Source organism: Eumetopias jubatus, unplaced genomic scaffold (assembly GCF_037043125.1).
Source record: "Eumetopias jubatus isolate StellerSeaLion01/CBP00866 unplaced genomic scaffold, mEumJub1_p1.0 scaffold_182, whole genome shotgun sequence".
In the NCBI taxonomy this organism is placed as follows: Eukaryota; Metazoa; Chordata; class Mammalia; order Carnivora; family Otariidae; genus Eumetopias; species Eumetopias jubatus.
The window spans coordinates 72,120-89,939 of record NW_028274988.1 but is presented as its reverse complement, the minus strand read 5'-3'; the positions used below and the strand labels follow the sequence as shown (position 1 = coordinate 89,939).

Below are 17,820 nucleotides of genomic sequence, written 5' to 3'. Positions count from 1 at the left end.
ACCCCACTGGGACGGCTCCTAGACCCGGTCCAGCCCTATCTCTGGGTCTCCCTTGCCTGCCTGCCTGCCTGCCTGCCTGCTTCCCACCCACGCCCCCAACACCCACCCCTTGGCCTCACCACCTTGCAGCGCAGCACAGCAGTGTCCGCCCGGCGCACCTCCTCTGCCAGGGTCCTGTCGCACCCCGGGGGCCTCCAGCTTTCTTGCACCGGGACCCACTCTCCACCACTTGCCCGACACCCATCCCTCACACTCACGGCCGGCAGTCCTGGCCTCCCACGGGCTCCTCAGGCTCACTCCTACTCTCTCCCTTCCGCTACCTCAGAGCTCACCCTCTCGCACAGGTGCACACGTACGTGCCTGGCGTGGCGCCGGGGAAGGTGCCCTTCCCCCCCCCCCACCGAAGCCTCTGCACACACCCTGCCCGAGTGTCCAGCCACACTCTGGCCCGGGTCCCGCAAGCCCCACACCTCCCCGCCCGGCACCCTTCCCACACACCCGGGCTGCCCCCGGCCCTCCTCTCCTGCTCGGATCCTGTTCCTCTGTGCCTTAACTCCCGTGGGAGGCCACCCCCGTGCGCAAACACCTTCAACACGCGGGATCCCCCACGGCACGCACCCCACACGCTCACACACACACCCCCCACACGCTCACACACACATCCCATACACTCACACAAACACCCCACGCTCCTACACACACCACACATGCTGACGCACGCAGCACACACAGCCCCATATGCTCACACACACCACCCCACACGCTCACACCCACCCCATACGCTCTGTCACACACACCGCACACGCTCACACGCACCACCACACGCTCACACACCCGCACCACACACGCACGCACCATACACCGACAAACACGCTCACACACACACACATCCCATGCACTCAATCACACACACCCCACACGCTCGTACACACACCCCACATGCTGAGAACGAGACCACACCCCCATATGGTCACCCCCCCACACACACACCCCCATACGCTCACTCACACCCCACACGCTGAGACGCACACCCCATACGCTCACACACACAGCACACACACCCCACACGCTGAAACACACACACCATACCCTCACACACACCCCACACGCTCACACACACATCCCATACACTCACAAAACCCCCCGACGCTCCTACACACACCCCACATGCTGACACACACAGCACACACACGCTCACACACACATCGCACGTGGTGACACACACAGCACACACAGCCCCATATGCTCACACACACCACCCCCACACGCTCACACACACCCCACACGCTGACACACCCGCACCCACACATGCAAGCACCACACACGCACGCACCACACACCGACACACACGCTCACACCACACACACACACACACAGATCCCATGCACTCAATCACACACACCCCACACGCTCGTAGCCACACCCCACATGCTGACACCCAGCACACACCCCCATATGGTCACACACACACACACACACGCTCACACACACACCCCCCATACGCTCACTCACACCCCACACGCTGAGACACACACCCCATACGCTCACACACACACCACACACACCCCACACGTTCAAACACACACACCATTCCCTCACTCACACACACCCCACACGCTCACACACACACACATCCACACGCTCACACACCCCATACGCTCAAGCACACACACCCCACACGCTCACCCACCGACCGCGCACGCTCACACACACACTCTCACACGCACACACCACACGCGCACGCACCACACACCGATACACGCGCTCACTCACACACACACACACACACACACACAGAAACAGAGGCGCTGAGGGATCTTCCCGTAGTGCTGGGAAGCACCTGGCTGCCCACAGCGGCTCCATTCCACCGCTGGTACGACCCTGTCGCAACCCAGCCATGGTGCTGCTCCGGCCCGTTTGGGTGGTGCACGGGCTGTCCGCTTGGGCTCCTAAAGGAGACAATCTCTGAACACACAGCAGCTCCTTGGCGGACAGGGGCGTGCAAGTGGTGGTGGGAAGGAGACTGTGGTCTGCGATTTAGCTGGAGGAGCACCCGGACAAGACGACGGGCACAGGGGTGGAGAGAGGGCTGGAGTAGATCCTGGCTAGGGGCAGGCTAAGGCGCCAAATGAAAATCTTAAACGGGAAATCTAGGTCGTGGGCCTGCGCGGTGGGGGTGGGGGCTGGAGGCGGTGCAAGGCGTTCCAGGGAACACGCTTTGCCACTTTGCCGTGGGATTCAAGGGATGGGGGATGCGATTTCAAGGACCTGTTGGCTCCGAGTCCACCGTCTGTCTCCGGTGCGCCCTCCACCCCGTGCCCCCTGCTTGGCTGTTGGGTTTTCCCCACCGGCCTCCCGAATCTTCGTGCTCCCTCTCCTGCACTGCCCGTCGGTCTGCTTCCTGGACGCGTCCAGATTCGTTTTCCCAACTCCACCTCCCGGGCGCAACCGTGCCGCTCTCCGCTCGCGGTGGCCGGGAAGCAGGTCCGAGCGGTGGCTGGCCCGAGGGCGAGGGAAGGGACCAGGGGCTCCAGCAGGTGACCCACCCGACTCAACGAGGTAGATCGCTCACCCTGCCCCGACCTCTTCCCGCACTCCCAGCCCCCTCCCCCTTTCCCCGCACCGACACCACTAACTAGACCCTCGGGAAGGAGCAAGGGGTGGCTTGTCAGGGGTGGCGGGGTTCCTCCTGGCGTCAGCAGTGCAGCCGGAGAGTCCAAGCACCTGCGGTGGCCGGACGTGCGGGCGTCTGTCGGTGGCCCCGAGTGAGGACAGAGGGTGTCACGCGCGGCCTCTCGGGTTTGGGGCGGAGGAAGAGGGGGAGCCATGCGAGCGCCCAGGGGAGGCGCCGATGCGCTGCCGTCGGGCGGCCGGGCCGCTGGCGAGGCCAAAAGGCTTGGGCTGGCCGGGCCGGCTGGCCTTGTCTGGGCACCGAGGCCGCGGGGCTAGCCGCGGGGCAAGGGAGAAGCCAGCCGGCTTCGGCTAAAAGGGGTGCGGATGCGCTGGGGAGGTCGGTAGGCCGAGAGGAAGAAGAAAGGCTTCCCTGACCGGGAATCGAACCCGGGCCGCGGCGGTGAGAGCGCCGAATCCTAACCACTAGACCACCAGGGAGCGTCAGGCCCTGCGCCTGCCCCGCACCCCCTGGACGCAGCGCCTCCATACCAGCCCCTCGCCTCTGCTTTGGCTCCAAGGCCCCAGCCTCGCCACGGCCGGCCGCCCGCCGGCCCTACCAATCCACCTGCCCTGCTGGCAGCACCCTCAAAACGCTGCGCGCCTCCTTCCCTCACACACGCGCTTGGCCTCGGGCCAACGCTCCCGGCTCCGGGCTCTCATCGGGCCTGGACACGAGGGCCCTGGAGCCGCGCAAAAGGTTGGCCAGCTGCGTTGGCCGGGAATCGAACCCGGGTCAACTGCTTGGAAGGCAGCTATGCTCACCACTATACCACCAACGCTGCACAGCCCGGGCCGCCCCGAGACGCCGGCCCAGGGTTCGCAGCGGCGCCTTCACGCCTTCTCGCCACCGCCTGGGCCGCCGGGCGCAGCCCTGCCCCGACGTCCCGCCGGCCCGCGGCCCTGCGCTGCCGCAGGCGCCAGCAGCGGCCGCCCCAGCCCCAGGCCCGGCCCCAGCCCCGCCAGCCCGATGCGGCTGTGGCGGCTCCGCAGGCCCGAGCCCCCCGCCGCCAGCGGCCCGTCTCTGGGGGGCGCTCCGGCCGCCGTGCCACTCCCCCGGCCCTCGGCTGCCGCCCGGGCAGCCCCGCCCCGCGAGACACGCATCCCTCCGGCGACCCGCTCGCCCGGGCCCTTCTGCGCGTGGCGTCCGGCGAGGCCACATCCCGCACCCACAGACGACCCGACCCAGCCGCCGCCCAGCGGTCCCCCGCGCCCCCCCCCACCCCCATCCGGGACCGGGCAGCGTCGGCGTCACCAAGGAGCCCGCCGCAGCCGGCCACTCGTCAAGCGCCGGGGGCACGACAGGAGGCCCTGGCGGGGCCGTGGCGAACCCGCACGCGCGCGCCCGGCCTTACGGGGAAGGGAAAGCGGTGGGGGCGGTCCACGGTGGGCAGGGCGGGCACGCGTCGTCGCCCCGCGCCTCTGGCCGGACGCGGGAGGGAGGAGAGGAAGGGCCCTGGGGGCAAGCGTTTGGACAGAGCGGCGGTGACGCCGGCGACCAAAAAGGGCGTCTTGCCTCCCCGTCGGGGAATCGAACCCCGGTCTCCCGCGTGACAGGCGGGGATACTCACCACTATACTAACGAGGACAGCGGCGGCGGCGGCCAGCCGGGCGCCCGACCCCTCTGCGCCTGCCCGCCCTCGACGCCCTGCCTTACACAGGCGCCCGCCACGTGCCACACCCGGCCCGACCCGATCCCAAACCAAGCGCGTCGGCCCGCCGAGCAGCCCTCCCATCCCGACTCGCAGTGGACTCCAGGCCCGGGCCCGGGGCCGGGCCCGGGATCCGGACGGCGCGGAACACTCCGAGTGCGCCGGCGCCTAGGGCCTGCCGGGCGCGGATCGCGCAGGGAGAAGAGGCCCGAGCGGGCAAGCAAGGCTGCGAGCAGGGGGACGGGCGCCCGGGATGGGCCGGGGCGGAGGAGGGAGGGCGGCGACGACCTAGTGGAGGGGGCGGGGGCGGCGGCGGCGCCCACGGCGGCGAGACAGGCTGGCCCGACGCCGGTCTCCGGGTGCGGGGCCGGGGACGTGCGAGGGGGCTGGGCGGCGCCGGCGCCAGGCCAGTCGGCTGGCGCTGCTCCTGGTCGGCCGGGGCGCGCGTCCCGTCCCTTGCGCGCCCACACAGCCGCCGGCCGCCACCAGCGTTCGCGCGGGGTCCCAGCCAGGCGAGCGGCGACGCGCCCAGGCCCGCCGTCAGGATGGCCGAGCGGTCTAAGGCGCTGCGTTCAGGTCGCAGTCTCCCCTGGAGGCGTGGGTTCGAATCCCACTCCTGACACGCCCACCTTTTGGCCCGTCCAACCGGGACCCTGGACCCCGGCGGGCCGCGACCACGCCCCATCGCAAGCCCGCTCCTGCCTGACCCGCCGCTCCTGCCTTGCACCCTCGCAGGAGGGGCCCAGTGCCGAGCCCTGACGCCTCGACGCTCCTGGCCACGGGCTTGGCGCACACACGCCCCCGCCCACCAGTTCACACGCCTTTCCCACCCGATCCCATCCCCAGCCCCGCAGGCCTGGGGAACTTCGCAGCACGCCTCTCCTCACCTGCTTCCCGGGGGCTGTGTTTTCCTTCCTCCCTCCCGCTCCCGCTCCCGCTGCACTCCCTCGGCCCCCTGCAGAGCAGCCGGCTGCGCAAATGCCGAAAGCCCTCCGCATTCGGTTCTCCACCGGACGGGTGCCTGGTGAACAGCGCCTCGCTCTCAGAGCCGAGCACTCCCGCCACCAAGAGCACACCGTCCGACAGACAGCCCGTCCTTTCCGCCGGCCCCCATTCCCTTCTCTCCACACCCTCCTCAGGTGGCCCGAGGTGCCCACGAGGATTTGCCACCTTGACGACGCCTGACCCTGGCCACACCTGCCTGCCTGCCTGCCTCCCTCCCCGGACACAGGCAGCCCGGCCACCCGCTCGCCGGCCCACGACAGGGCCCTCCCTTCAGTGCGCCTGGCCCGGGAGTCCAGCCCGGGAAGGTGGCTCCCGTGAGCGCTGGGCCGAAGGAAGCCCTGGATCCCCAGGCCACCCACCTGGGCGCCCCAGCGCATCTCCGCGCCGGAAGCCGCTGCCCGGCCGGGACCCGAGGAGCCCAGCGGGCTCCCTCACCGCGCTGTCGGCCAGCTAGCCAGCGGCCACTCTGCCAGAGCGCTCCCGCGAGCCAGGATCGCGCTCCTGCCTCACAACCACCGCCGCCCCCCGCCCCCCCCCCCCCGCCCTCGAGCTGGCCCCCTAGGGAGCGCTGCGCGCCCCAGCTCAGACGCCTTGCTTCGCTCTCCCGGCCTGAGCGGCTCCTCGGCCGCGCCGGCGGCGCGACGGGGCCTCCATCTCCTACACACAACACGCAGGCGCCCGCGCGCGGACACCCACACGCCCACACCCACACAGCCCACCCCTCGGCACCGCACGTGCGCACACCACCGGAGCTCGGGTCCCCAGCCCCGCCCACCCTCGCACACTCTGCCCCGGCGAGAAAGCCCTCCGCCGAAGGGACCTTGGGTCCCGGCTGAGAGGAGCCGCTGAAGGCAACGGCAGCGCTCAGCCTCGCCTGCCACAGGTGCCCCCGCGCTGGGTGCGATTCGGGCGCTGGCCAGCCTGGGTCCGGCTCCCGGCTTCCCCTGGCGACCCCGGCAGGGCAACGTGTCGCCGCGGCCGTCGACCGGGGAGAAAGCACCGCAGGAGCCTAGTGGGCCTCCGTGCGTCCGTGCGGCGCTCGGCCCGTCTGCGCCGCTCCCTAGGGCTCTGGACGTGCCCGGAGCCTCTGTTCCACACCGCCCGTCCGCCTCCTGCTCAAACCAAGCCCATGCTCCCCAGCACCGGGCCGGACCCGTGTCTGGGCGCCGCTGGGGAGCGCCGCTGGGGAAGCCGTCCGGGGAGCGCCGCCATCGGTGCATGGGTGGTTCAGTGGTAGAATTCTCGCCTGCCACGCGGGAGGCCCGGGTTCGATTCCCGGCCCATGCAGCACGCCGTCCCCTTTTGGCCAGCCCTGCAGCCCCAACGCGCGCACGCGCGCGCCCCCGGCTTCCTCTCGCCCACGCTCAAGGCCCCTGGCCGAAACCAGCTCGGCTCCGGACCCAGCCGGAGCCCGGCCCTGCCCTGCCGCCCGTTCCCTTCCTCTCCGTCTCTCTCGCCCAGGGGACCAAACTCCACCCAGCGCCCGACGCCCCTGGCCCGCCCACACGCCTCCCCTGCCCCTTTCCTCTTCAGGACCCTGAGCACCCCGCTTCGCTCACCCGCCTCTCCTCCAGCAACGCTTCCCGGCACCACCACACACCGGCGCCGCGCCGCTCCAGAGCCCACGGGGCCGCGCCCCACCTCCCCGCCTTTGCCCACGGTTCCTCCCTCCCTGCCTCACTCTACCCACACTCCCACAATCCTCCTCTCTTTGCACAACCAGGGGCAACCGACTTGCCACCCTTAGCCCTGATCCGTCCCATTCTCCTGCAGGGACCCTCACAAACTCACTGGGGTGCACCGGGAAGACCAAATGCATGGCACCACATCCTCCCGACGCCCGCCCTATAGTCTCTTGAAGGCCCGCTTGGCCGCAGTAGCCGGCAAACTCCGCCGCTGCTGCAACGCTAGGACCCCCGGCAGCACCAGGTCCACAACCGCCCGCGCCAGCGCTAGCACCGGCAGCACCTATCTCCCCACCCCCCCAGCCCCCCTCCCCCGCCTCCGCCGCCGTCGCCGCCGCCACCGCCGCCGCCGCCGCCGTCACCACCACCACCACCACCCCCCCCTCGCAACAGCAGCGGCGGCACCAAGTCCACCAGCAGAGCGGCACCTGGACCAGCACCGGCTCGGCTGTGGGTACCGCCACCACCACCGCTTGGACCGAGTCCAGCACCGCACACCACCACGGGCACCGTTGCCAACAGCACTAGAGTCCTTCCGCGCCACCGCCACTGCCCCGACACCATCACCAACAGAACGGAGTCCAGCACCAGCGAACCAGCAGGGGCATCGCCGCCCACCGCACTAAAGTCCTCCACCATCGCTGCCGCCCCGCAAACACCAGCACCACTAGGACCGAGTCCACCGCCGCACACCACCACGGGCACCGTTGCCAAGAGCACTAAAGTCCTTCAGCACCACCACCACAAAGGCCACCCATCACCACACCGGCTCGGGCACCATCGCCCACAGCACCGAAGTCCTCCCCCATCAGTACCGCCCACACCACCACCAAGTCCACCACCGCCGCCGCCGCCATCACCGGCAGGACCAAGTCCACCACCAGCGCACCAGCATGGGCATCATTGCCAACGGCACCGAAGTCCTCCACGATCACAACCACCACCATCACCACCACCACCTCCTCCACCACCACAGGCTCCACCACCAAGTCCACCATCACCACAGCGGCACGGGCACCATCGCCGACAGTCTGGAGTCCATCACCGCCACCGCCACCACCGAGACCATGCACACCATCACCACAGCAGCCCGCGCACCACAACCAACGGCACAGAAGTCCACCCCAGCAGCAGCAGCAGCAGCAGCAGCAGCAGGAGTAGCAGCAGCAGCAACACCAATTCGTCCACCACCAGCAACACAAGCAGCAGCACAGCCTGCACCTCCGCCCCCAGCGACCCCTCGTGCCCCAATATCCCCACACGGATCCCCTGCGGGCACACCCCCTCCTTTCCAAGTCCTCATTGTTCAGTGAACCTGCGTGGCATTTGTCCCTTTGGCCTCTCTGAATCTGAAGCCGAGGACAACCCCTGAGACAGGACTGGTTGTCCCGATGACAGGGGATTGAAGTCTCGGGGACGGTGGGTTCCCTCACCCCACTGGGACGGCTCCTAGACCCGGTCCAGCCCTATCTCTGGGTCTCCCTTGCCTGCCTGCCTGCCTGCCTGCCTGCTTCCCACCCACGCCCCCAACACCCACCCCTTGGCCTCACCACCTTGCAGCGCAGCACAGCAGTGTCCGCCCGGCGCACCTCCTCTGCCAGGGTCCTGTCGCACCCCGGGGGCCTCCAGCTTTCTTGCACCGGGACCCACTCTCCACCACTTGCCCGACACCCATCCCTCACACTCACGGCCGGCAGTCCTGGCCTCCCACGGGCTCCTCAGGCTCACTCCTACTCTCTCCCTTCCGCTACCTCAGAGCTCACCCTCTCGCACAGGTGCACACGTACGTGCCTGGCGTGGCGCCGGGGAAGGTGCCCTTCCCCCCCCCCCCCACCGAAGCCTCTGCACACACCCTGCCCGAGTGTCCAGCCACACTCTGGCCCGGGTCCCGCAAGCCCCACACCTCCCCGCCCGGCACCCTTCCCACACACCCGGGCTGCCCCCGGCCCTCCTCTCCTGCTCGGATCCTGTTCCTCTGTGCCTTAACTCCCGTGGGAGGCCACCCCCGTGCGCAAACACCTTCAACACGCGGGATCCCCCACGGCACGCACCCACACGCTCACACACACACCCCCCACACGCTCACACACACATCCCATACACTCACACAAACACCCCACGCTCCTACACACACCACACATGCTGACGCACGCAGCACACACAGCCCCATATGCTCACACACACCACCCCACACGCTCACACCCACCCCATACGCTCTGTCACACACACCGCACACGCTCACACGCACCACCACACGCTCACACACCCGCACCACACACGCACGCACCATACACCGACAAACACGCTCACACACACACACATCCCATGCACTCAATCACACACACCCCACACGCTCGTACACACACCCCACATGCTGAGAACGAGACCACACCCCCATATGGTCACCCCCCCACACACACACCCCCATACGCTCACTCACACCCCACACGCTGAGACGCACACCCCATACGCTCACACACACAGCACACACACCCCACACGCTGAAACACACACACCATACCCTCACACACACCCCACACGCTCACACACACATCCCATACACTCACAAAACCCCCCGACGCTCCTACACACACCCCACATGCTGACACACACAGCACACACACGCTCACACACACATCGCACGTGGTGACACACACAGCACACACAGCCCCATATGCTCACACACACCACCCCCACACGCTCACACACACCCCACACGCTGACACACCCGCACCCACACATGCAAGCACCACACACGCACGCACCACACACCGACACACACGCTCACACCACACACACACACACACAGATCCCATGCACTCAATCACACACACCCCACACGCTCGTAGCCACACCCCACATGCTGACACCCAGCACACACCCCCATATGGTCACACACACACACACACACGCTCACACACACACCCCCCATACGCTCACTCACACCCCACACGCTGAGACACACACCCCATACGCTCACACACACACCACACACACCCCACACGTTCAAACACACACCATTCCCTCACTCACACACACCCCACACGCTCACACACACACACATCCACACGCTCACACACCCCATACGCTCAAGCACACACACCCCACACGCTCACCCACCGACCGCGCACGCTCACACACACACTCTCACACGCACACACCACACGCGCACGCACCACACACCGATACACGCGCTCACTCACACACACACACACACACACACAGAGAAACAGAGGCGCTGAGGGATCTTCCCGTAGTGCTGGGAAGCACCTGGCTGCCCACAGCGGCTCCATTCCACCGCTGGTACGACCCTGTCGCAACCCAGCCATGGTGCTGCTCCGGCCCGTTTGGGTGGTGCACGGGCTGTCCGCTTGGGCTCCTAAAGGAGACAATCTCTGAACACACAGCAGCTCCTTGGCGGACAGGGGCGTGCAAGTGGTGGTGGGAAGGAGACTGTGGTCTGCGATTTAGCTGGAGGAGCACCCGGACAAGACGACGGGCACAGGGGTGGAGAGAGGGCTGGAGTAGATCCTGGCTAGGGGCAGGCTAAGGCGCCAAATGAAAATCTTAAACGGGAAATCTAGGTCGTGGGCCTGCGCGGTGGGGGTGGGGGCTGGAGGCGGTGCAAGGCGTTCCAGGGAACACGCTTTGCCACTTTGCCGTGGGATTCAAGGGATGGGGGATGCGATTTCAAGGACCTGTTGGCTCCGAGTCCACCGTCTGTCTCCGGTGCGCCCTCCACCCCGTGCCCCCTGCTTGGCTGTTGGGTTTTCCCCACCGGCCTCCCGAATCTTCGTGCTCCCTCTCCTGCACTGCCCGTCGGTCTGCTTCCTGGACGCGTCCAGATTCGTTTTCCCAACTCCACCTCCCGGGCGCAACCGTGCCGCTCTCCGCTCGCGGTGGCCGGGAAGCAGGTCCGAGCGGTGGCTGGCCCGAGGGCGAGGGAAGGGACCAGGGGCTCCAGCAGGTGACCCACCCGACTCAACGAGGTAGATCGCTCACCCTGCCCCGACCTCTTCCCGCACTCCCAGCCCCCTCCCCCTTTCCCCGCACCGACACCACTAACTAGACCCTCGGGAAGGAGCAAGGGGTGGCTTGTCAGGGGTGGCGGGGTTCCTCCTGGCGTCAGCAGTGCAGCCGGAGAGTCCAAGCACCTGCGGTGGCCGGACGTGCGGGCGTCTGTCGGTGGCCCCGAGTGAGGACAGAGGGTGTCACGCGCGGCCTCTCGGGTTTGGGGCGGAGGAAGAGGGGGAGCCATGCGAGCGCCCAGGGGAGGCGCCGATGCGCTGCCGTCGGGCGGCCGGGCCGCTGGCGAGGCCAAAAGGCTTGGGCTGGCCGAGGCGACGGGGCAAGGCTTGGGCTGGCCGGGCCGGCTGGCCTTGTCTGGGCACCGAGGCCGCGGGGCTAGCCGCGGGGCAAGGGAGAAGCCAGCCGGCTTCGGCTAAAAGGGGTGCGGATGCGCTGGGGAGGTCGGTAGGCCGAGAGGAAGAAGAAAGGCTTCCCTGACCGGGAATCGAACCCGGGCCGCGGCGGTGAGAGCGCCGAATCCTAACCACTAGACCACCAGGGAGCGTCAGGCCCTGCGCCTGCCCCGCACCCCCTGGACGCAGCGCCTCCATACCAGCCCCTCGCCTCTGCTTTGGCTCCAAGGCCCCAGCCTCGCCACGGCCGGCCGCCCGCCGGCCCTACCAATCCACCTGCCCTGCTGGCAGCACCCTCAAAACGCTGCGCGCCTCCTTCCCTCACACACGCGCTTGGCCTCGGGCCAACGCTCCCGGCTCCGGGCTCTCATCGGGCCTGGACACGAGGGCCCTGGAGCCGCGCAAAAGGTTGGCCAGCTGCGTTGGCCGGGAATCGAACCCGGGTCAACTGCTTGGAAGGCAGCTATGCTCACCACTATACCACCAACGCTGCACAGCCCGGGCCGCCCCGAGACGCCGGCCCAGGGTTCGCAGCGGCGCCTTCACGCCTTCTCGCCACCGCCTGGGCCGCCGGGCGCAGCCCTGCCCCGACGTCCCGCCGGCCCGCGGCCCTGCGCTGCCGCAGGCGCCAGCAGCGGCCGCCCCAGCCCCAGGCCCGGCCCCAGCCCCGCCAGCCCGATGCGGCTGTGGCGGCTCCGCAGGCCCGAGCCCCCCGCCGCCCGCGGCCCGTCTCTGGGGGGCGCTCCGGCCGCCGTGCCACTCCCCCGGCCCTCGGCTGCCGCCCGGGCAGCCCCGCCCCGCGAGACACGCATCCCTCCGGCGACCCGCTCGCCCGGGCCCTTCTGCGCGTGGCGTCCGGCGAGGCCACATCCCGCACCCACAGACGACCCGACCCAGCCGCCGCCCAGCGGTCCCCCGCGCCCCCCCCCACCCCCATCCGGGACCGGGCAGCGTCGGCGTCACCAAGGAGCCCGCCGCAGCCGGCCACTCGTCAAGCGCCGGGGGCACGACAGGAGGCCCTGGCGGGGCCGTGGCGAACCCGCACGCGCGCGCCCGGCCTTACGGGGAAGGGAAAGCGGTGGGGGCGGTCCACGGTGGGCAGGGCGGGCACGCGTCGTCGCCCCGCGCCTCTGGCCGGACGCGGGAGGGAGGAGAGGAAGGGCCCTGGGGGCAAGCGTTTGGACAGAGCGGCGGTGACGCCGGCGACCAAAAAGGGCGTCTTGCCTCCCCGTCGGGGAATCGAACCCCGGTCTCCCGCGTGACAGGCGGGGATACTCACCACTATACTAACGAGGACAGCGGCGGCGGCGGCCAGCCGGGCGCCCGACCCCTCTGCGCCTGCCCGCCCTCGACGCCCTGCCTTACACAGGCGCCCGCCACGTGCCACACCCGGCCCGACCCGATCCCAAACCAAGCGCGTCGGCCCGCCGAGCAGCCCTCCCATCCCGACTCGCAGTGGACTCCAGGCCCGGGCCCGGGGCCGGGCCCGGGATCCGGACGGCGCGGAACACTCCGAGTGCGCCGGCGCCTAGGGCCTGCCGGGCGCGGATCGCGCAGGGAGAAGAGGCCCGAGCGGGCAAGCAAGGCTGCGAGCAGGGGGACGGGCGCCCGGGATGGGCCGGGGCGGAGGAGGGAGGGCGGCGACGACCTAGTGGAGGGGGCGGGGGCGGCGGCGGCGCCCACGGCGGCGAGACAGGCTGGCCCGACGCCGGTCTCCGGGTGCGGGGCCGGGGATGTGCGAGGGGGCTGGGCGGCGCCGGCGCCGGCGCCAGGCCAGTCGGCTGGCGCTGCTCCTGGTCGGCCGGGGCGCGCGTCCCGTCCCTTGCGCGCCCACACAGCCGCCGGCCGCCACCAGCGTTCGCGCGGGGTCCCAGCCAGGCGAGCGGCGACGCGCCCAGGCCCGCCGTCAGGATGGCCGAGCGGTCTAAGGCGCTGCGTTCAGGTCGCAGTCTCCCCTGGAGGCGTGGGTTCCAATCCCACTCCTGACACGCCCACCTTTTGGCCCGTCCAACCGGGACCCTGGACCCCGGCGGGCCGCGACCACGCCCCATCGCAAGCCCGCTCCTGCCTGACCCGCCGCTCCTGCCTTGCACCCTCGCAGGAGGGGCCCAGTGCCGAGCCCTGACGCCTCGACGCTCCTGGCCACGGGCTTGGCGCACACACGCCCCCGCCCACCAGTTCACACGCCTTTCCCACCCGATCCCATCCCCAGCCCCGCAGGCCTGGGGAACTTCGCAGCACGCCTCTCCTCACCTGCTTCCCGGGGGCTGTGTTTTCCTTCCTCCCTCCCGCTCCCGCTCCCGCTGCACTCCCTCGGCCCCCTGCAGAGCAGCCGGCTGCGCAAATGCCGAAAGCCCTCCGCATTCGGTTCTCCACCGGACGGGTGCCTGGTGAACAGCGCCTCGCTCTCGTAGCCGAGCACTCCCGCCACCAAGAGCACACCGTCCGACAGACAGCCCGTCCTTTCCGCCGGCCCCCATTCCCTTCTCTCCACACCCTCCTCAGGTGGCCCGAGGTGCCCACGAGGATTTGCCACCTTGACGACGCCTGACCCTGGCCACACCTGCCTGCCTGCCTGCCTCCCTCCCCGGACACAGGCAGCCCGGCCACCCGCTCGCCGGCCCACGACAGGGCCCTCCCTTCAGTGCGCCTGGCCCGGGAGTCCAGCCCGGGAAGGTGGCTCCCGTGAGCGCTGGGCCGAAGGAAGCCCTGGATCCCCAGGCCACCCACCTGGGCGCCCCAGCGCATCTCCGCGCCGGAAGCCGCTGCCCGGCCGGGACCCGAGGAGCCCAGCGGGCTCCCTCACCGCGCTGTCGGCCAGCTAGCCAGCGGCCACTCTGCCAGAGCGCTCCCGCGAGCCAGGATCGCGCTCCTGCCTCACAACCACCGCCGCCCCCCGCCCCCCCCCCGCCCTCGAGCTGGCCCCCTAGGGAGCGCTGCGCGCCCCAGCTCAGACGCCTTGCTTCGCTCTCCCGGCCTGAGCGGCTCCTCGGCCGCGCCGGCGGCGCGACGGGGCCTCCATCTCCTACACACAACACGCAGGCGCCCGCGCGCGGACACCCACACACCCACACCCACACAGCCCACCCCTCGGCACCGCACGTGCGCACACCACCGGAGCTCGGGTCCCCAGCCCCGCCCACCCTCGCACACTCTGCCCCGGCGAGAAAGCCCTCCGCCGAAGGGACCTTGGGTCCCGGCTGAGAGGAGCCGCTGAAGGCAACGGCAGCGCTCAGCCTCGCCTGCCACAGGTGCCCCCGCGCTGGGTGCGATTCGGGCGCTGGCCAGCCTGGGTCCGGCTCCCGGCTTCCCCTGGCGACCCCGGCAGGGCAACGTGTCGCCGCGGCCGTCGACCGGGGAGAAAGCACCGCAGGAGCCTAGTGGGCCTCCGTGCGTCCGTGCGGCGCTCGGCCCGTCTGCGCCGCTCCCTAGGGCTCTGGACGTGCCCGGAGCCTCTGTTCCACACCGCCCGTCCGCCTCCTGCTCAAACCAAGCCCATGCTCCCCAGCACCGGGCCGGACCCGTGTCTGGGCGCCGCTGGGGAGCGCCGCTGGGGAAGCCGTCCGGGGAGCGCCGCCATCGGTGCATGGGTGGTTCAGTGGTAGAATTCTCGCCTGCCACGCGGGAGGCCCGGGTTCGATTCCCGGCCCATGCAGCACGCCGTCCCCTTTTGGCCAGCCCTGCAGCCCCAACGCGCGCACGCGCGCGCCCCCGGCTTCCTCTCGCCCACGCTCAAGGCCCCTGGCCGAAACCAGCTCGGCTCCGGACCCAGCCGGAGCCCGGCCCTGCCCTGCCGCCCGTTCCCTTCCTCTCCGTCTCTCTCGCCCAGGGGACCAAACTCCACCCAGCGCCCGACGCCCCTGGCCCGCCCACACGCCTCCCCTGCCCCTTTCCTCTTCAGGACCCTGAGCACCCCGCTTCGCTCACCCGCCTCTCCTCCAGCAACGCTTCCCGGCACCACCACACACCGGCGCCGCGCCGCTCCAGAGCCCACGGGGCCGCGCCCCACCTCCCCGCCTTTGCCCACGGTTCCTCCCTCCCTGCCTCACTCTACCCACACTCCCACAATCCTCCTCTCTTTGCACAACCAGGGGCAACCGACTTGCCACCCTTAGCCCTGATCCGTCCCATTCTCCTGCAGGGACCCTCACAAACTCACTGGGGTGCACCGGGAAGACCAAATGCATGGCACCACATCCTCCCGACGCCCGCCCTATAGTCTCTTGAAGGCCCGCTTGGCCGCAGTAGCCGGCAAACTCCGCCGCTGCTGCAACGCTAGGACCCCCGGCAGCACCAGGTCCACAACCGCCCGCGCCAGCGCTAGCACCGGCAGCACCTATCTCCCCACCCCCCCAGCCCCCCTCCCCCGCCTCCGCCGCCGTCGCCGCCGCCACCGCCGCCGCCGCCGCCGTCACCACCACCACCACCACCCCCCCCTCGCAACAGCAGCGGCGGCACCAAGTCCACCAGCAGAGCGGCACCTGGACCAGCACCGGCTCGGCTGTGGGTACCGCCACCACCACCGCTTGGACCGAGTCCAGCACCGCACACCACCACGGGCACCGTTGCCAACAGCACTAGAGTCCTTCCGCGCCACCGCCACTGCCCCGACACCATCACCAACAGAACGGAGTCCAGCACCAGCGAACCAGCAGGGGCATCGCCGCCCACCGCACTAAAGTCCTCCACCATCGCTGCCGCCCCGCAAACACCAGCACCACTAGGACCGAGTCCACCGCCGCACACCACCACGGGCACCGTTGCCAAGAGCACTAAAGTCCTTCAGCACCACCACCACAAAGGCCACCATCACCACACCGGCTCGGGCACCATCGCCCACAGCACCGAAGTCCTCCCCCATCAGTACCGCCCACACCACCACCAAGTCCACCACCGCCGCCGCCGCCATCACCGGCAGGACCAAGTCCACCACCAGCGCACCAGCATGGGCATCATTGCCAACGGCACCGAAGTCCTCCACGATCACAACCACCACCATCACCACCACCACCTCCTCCACCACCACAGGCTCCACCACCAAGTCCACCATCACCACAGCGGCACGGGCACCATCGCCGACAGTCTGGAGTCCATCACCGCCACCGCCACCACCGAGACCATGCACACCATCACCACAGCAGCCCGCGCACCACAACCAACGGCACAGAAGTCCACCCCAGCAGCAGCAGCAGCAGCAGCAGCAGCAGGAGTAGCAGCAGCAGCAACACCAATTCGTCCACCACCAGCAACACAAGCAGCAGCACAGCCTGCACCTCCGCCCCCAGCGACCCCTCGTGCCCCAATATCCCCACACGGATCCCCTGCGGGCACACCCCCTCCTTTCCAAGTCCTCATTGTTCAGTGAACCTGCGTGGCATTTGTCCCTTTGGCCTCTCTGAATCTGAAGCCGAGGACAACCCCTGAGACAGGACTGGTTGTCCCGATGACAGGGGATTGAAGTCTCGGGGACGGTGGGTTCCCTCACCCCACTGGGACGGCTCCTAGACCCGGTCCAGCCCTATCTCTGGGTCTCCCTTGCCTGCCTGCCTGCCTGCCTGCCTGCTTCCCACCCACGCCCCCAACACCCACCCCTTGGCCTCACCACCTTGCAGCGCAGCACAGCAGTGTCCGCCCGGCGCACCTCCTCTGCCAGGGTCCTGTCGCACCCCGGGGGCCTCCAGCTTTCTTGCACCGGGACCCACTCTCCACCACTTGCCCGACACCCATCCCTCACACTCACGGCCGGCAGTCCTGGCCTCCCACGGGCTCCTCAGGCTCACTCCTACTCTCTCCCTTCCGCTACCTCAGAGCTCACCCTCTCGCACAGGTGCACACGTACGTGCCTGGCGTGGCGCCGGGGAAGGTGCCCTTCCCCCCCCCCCCACCGAAGCCTCTGCACACACCCTGCCCGAGTGTCCAGCCACACTCTGGCCCGGGTCCCGCAAGCCCCACACCTCCCCGCCCGGCACCCTTCCCACACACCCGGGCTGCCCCCGGCCCTCCTCTCCTGCTCGGATCCTGTTCCTCTGTGCCTTAACTCCCGTGGGAGGCCACCCCCGTGCGCAAACACCTTCAACACGCGGGATCCCCCACGGCACGCACCCACACGCTCACACACACACCCCCCACACGCTCACACACACATCCCATACACTCACACAAACACCCCACGCTCCTACACACACCACACATGCTGACGCACGCAGCACACACAGCCCCATATGCTCACACACACCACCCCACACGCTCACACCCACCCCATACGCTCTGTCACACACACCGCACACGCTCACACGCACCACCACACGCTCACACACCCGCACCACACACGCACGCACCATACACCGACAAACACGCTCACACACACACACATCCCATGCACTCAAT

At 69.4% G+C, this 17,820-nt stretch overlaps 9 non-coding genes across 9 annotated transcripts; 3 read left to right on the top strand and 6 right to left on the bottom strand.

Annotated features, from left to right (window-relative positions):
• Nucleotides 1-3,039: 3,039 nt before the first annotated feature.
• TRNAE-CUC (transfer RNA glutamic acid (anticodon CUC)) lies at nt 3,040-3,111 on the bottom strand. The gene has a single exon. It is a non-coding gene; the product is annotated as a tRNA-Glu (tRNA).
• A 269-nt stretch (nt 3,112-3,380) lies between these two features.
• On the bottom strand, nt 3,381-3,452 carry TRNAG-UCC (transfer RNA glycine (anticodon UCC)). The gene has a single exon. It is a non-coding gene; the product is annotated as a tRNA-Gly (tRNA).
• A 734-nt stretch (nt 3,453-4,186) lies between these two features.
• On the bottom strand, nt 4,187-4,258 carry TRNAD-GUC (transfer RNA aspartic acid (anticodon GUC)). The gene has a single exon. It is a non-coding gene; the product is annotated as a tRNA-Asp (tRNA).
• A 603-nt stretch (nt 4,259-4,861) lies between these two features.
• Nucleotides 4,862-4,944, top strand: TRNAL-CAG (transfer RNA leucine (anticodon CAG)). Its single transcript has one exon. It is a non-coding gene; the product is annotated as a tRNA-Leu (tRNA).
• A 1,599-nt stretch (nt 4,945-6,543) lies between these two features.
• On the top strand, nt 6,544-6,614 carry TRNAG-GCC (transfer RNA glycine (anticodon GCC)). Its single transcript has one exon. It is a non-coding gene; the product is annotated as a tRNA-Gly (tRNA).
• Nucleotides 6,615-11,510: 4,896 nt separating this feature from the next.
• TRNAE-CUC (transfer RNA glutamic acid (anticodon CUC)) lies at nt 11,511-11,582 on the bottom strand. Its single transcript has one exon. It is a non-coding gene; the product is annotated as a tRNA-Glu (tRNA).
• Nucleotides 11,583-11,851: 269 nt separating this feature from the next.
• Nucleotides 11,852-11,923, bottom strand: TRNAG-UCC (transfer RNA glycine (anticodon UCC)). Its single transcript has one exon. It is a non-coding gene; the product is annotated as a tRNA-Gly (tRNA).
• A 734-nt stretch (nt 11,924-12,657) lies between these two features.
• On the bottom strand, nt 12,658-12,729 carry TRNAD-GUC (transfer RNA aspartic acid (anticodon GUC)). The gene has a single exon. It is a non-coding gene; the product is annotated as a tRNA-Asp (tRNA).
• Nucleotides 12,730-15,017: 2,288 nt separating this feature from the next.
• On the top strand, nt 15,018-15,088 carry TRNAG-GCC (transfer RNA glycine (anticodon GCC)). The gene has a single exon. It is a non-coding gene; the product is annotated as a tRNA-Gly (tRNA).
• The last annotated feature ends 2,732 nt before the right edge of the window (nt 15,089-17,820 follow it).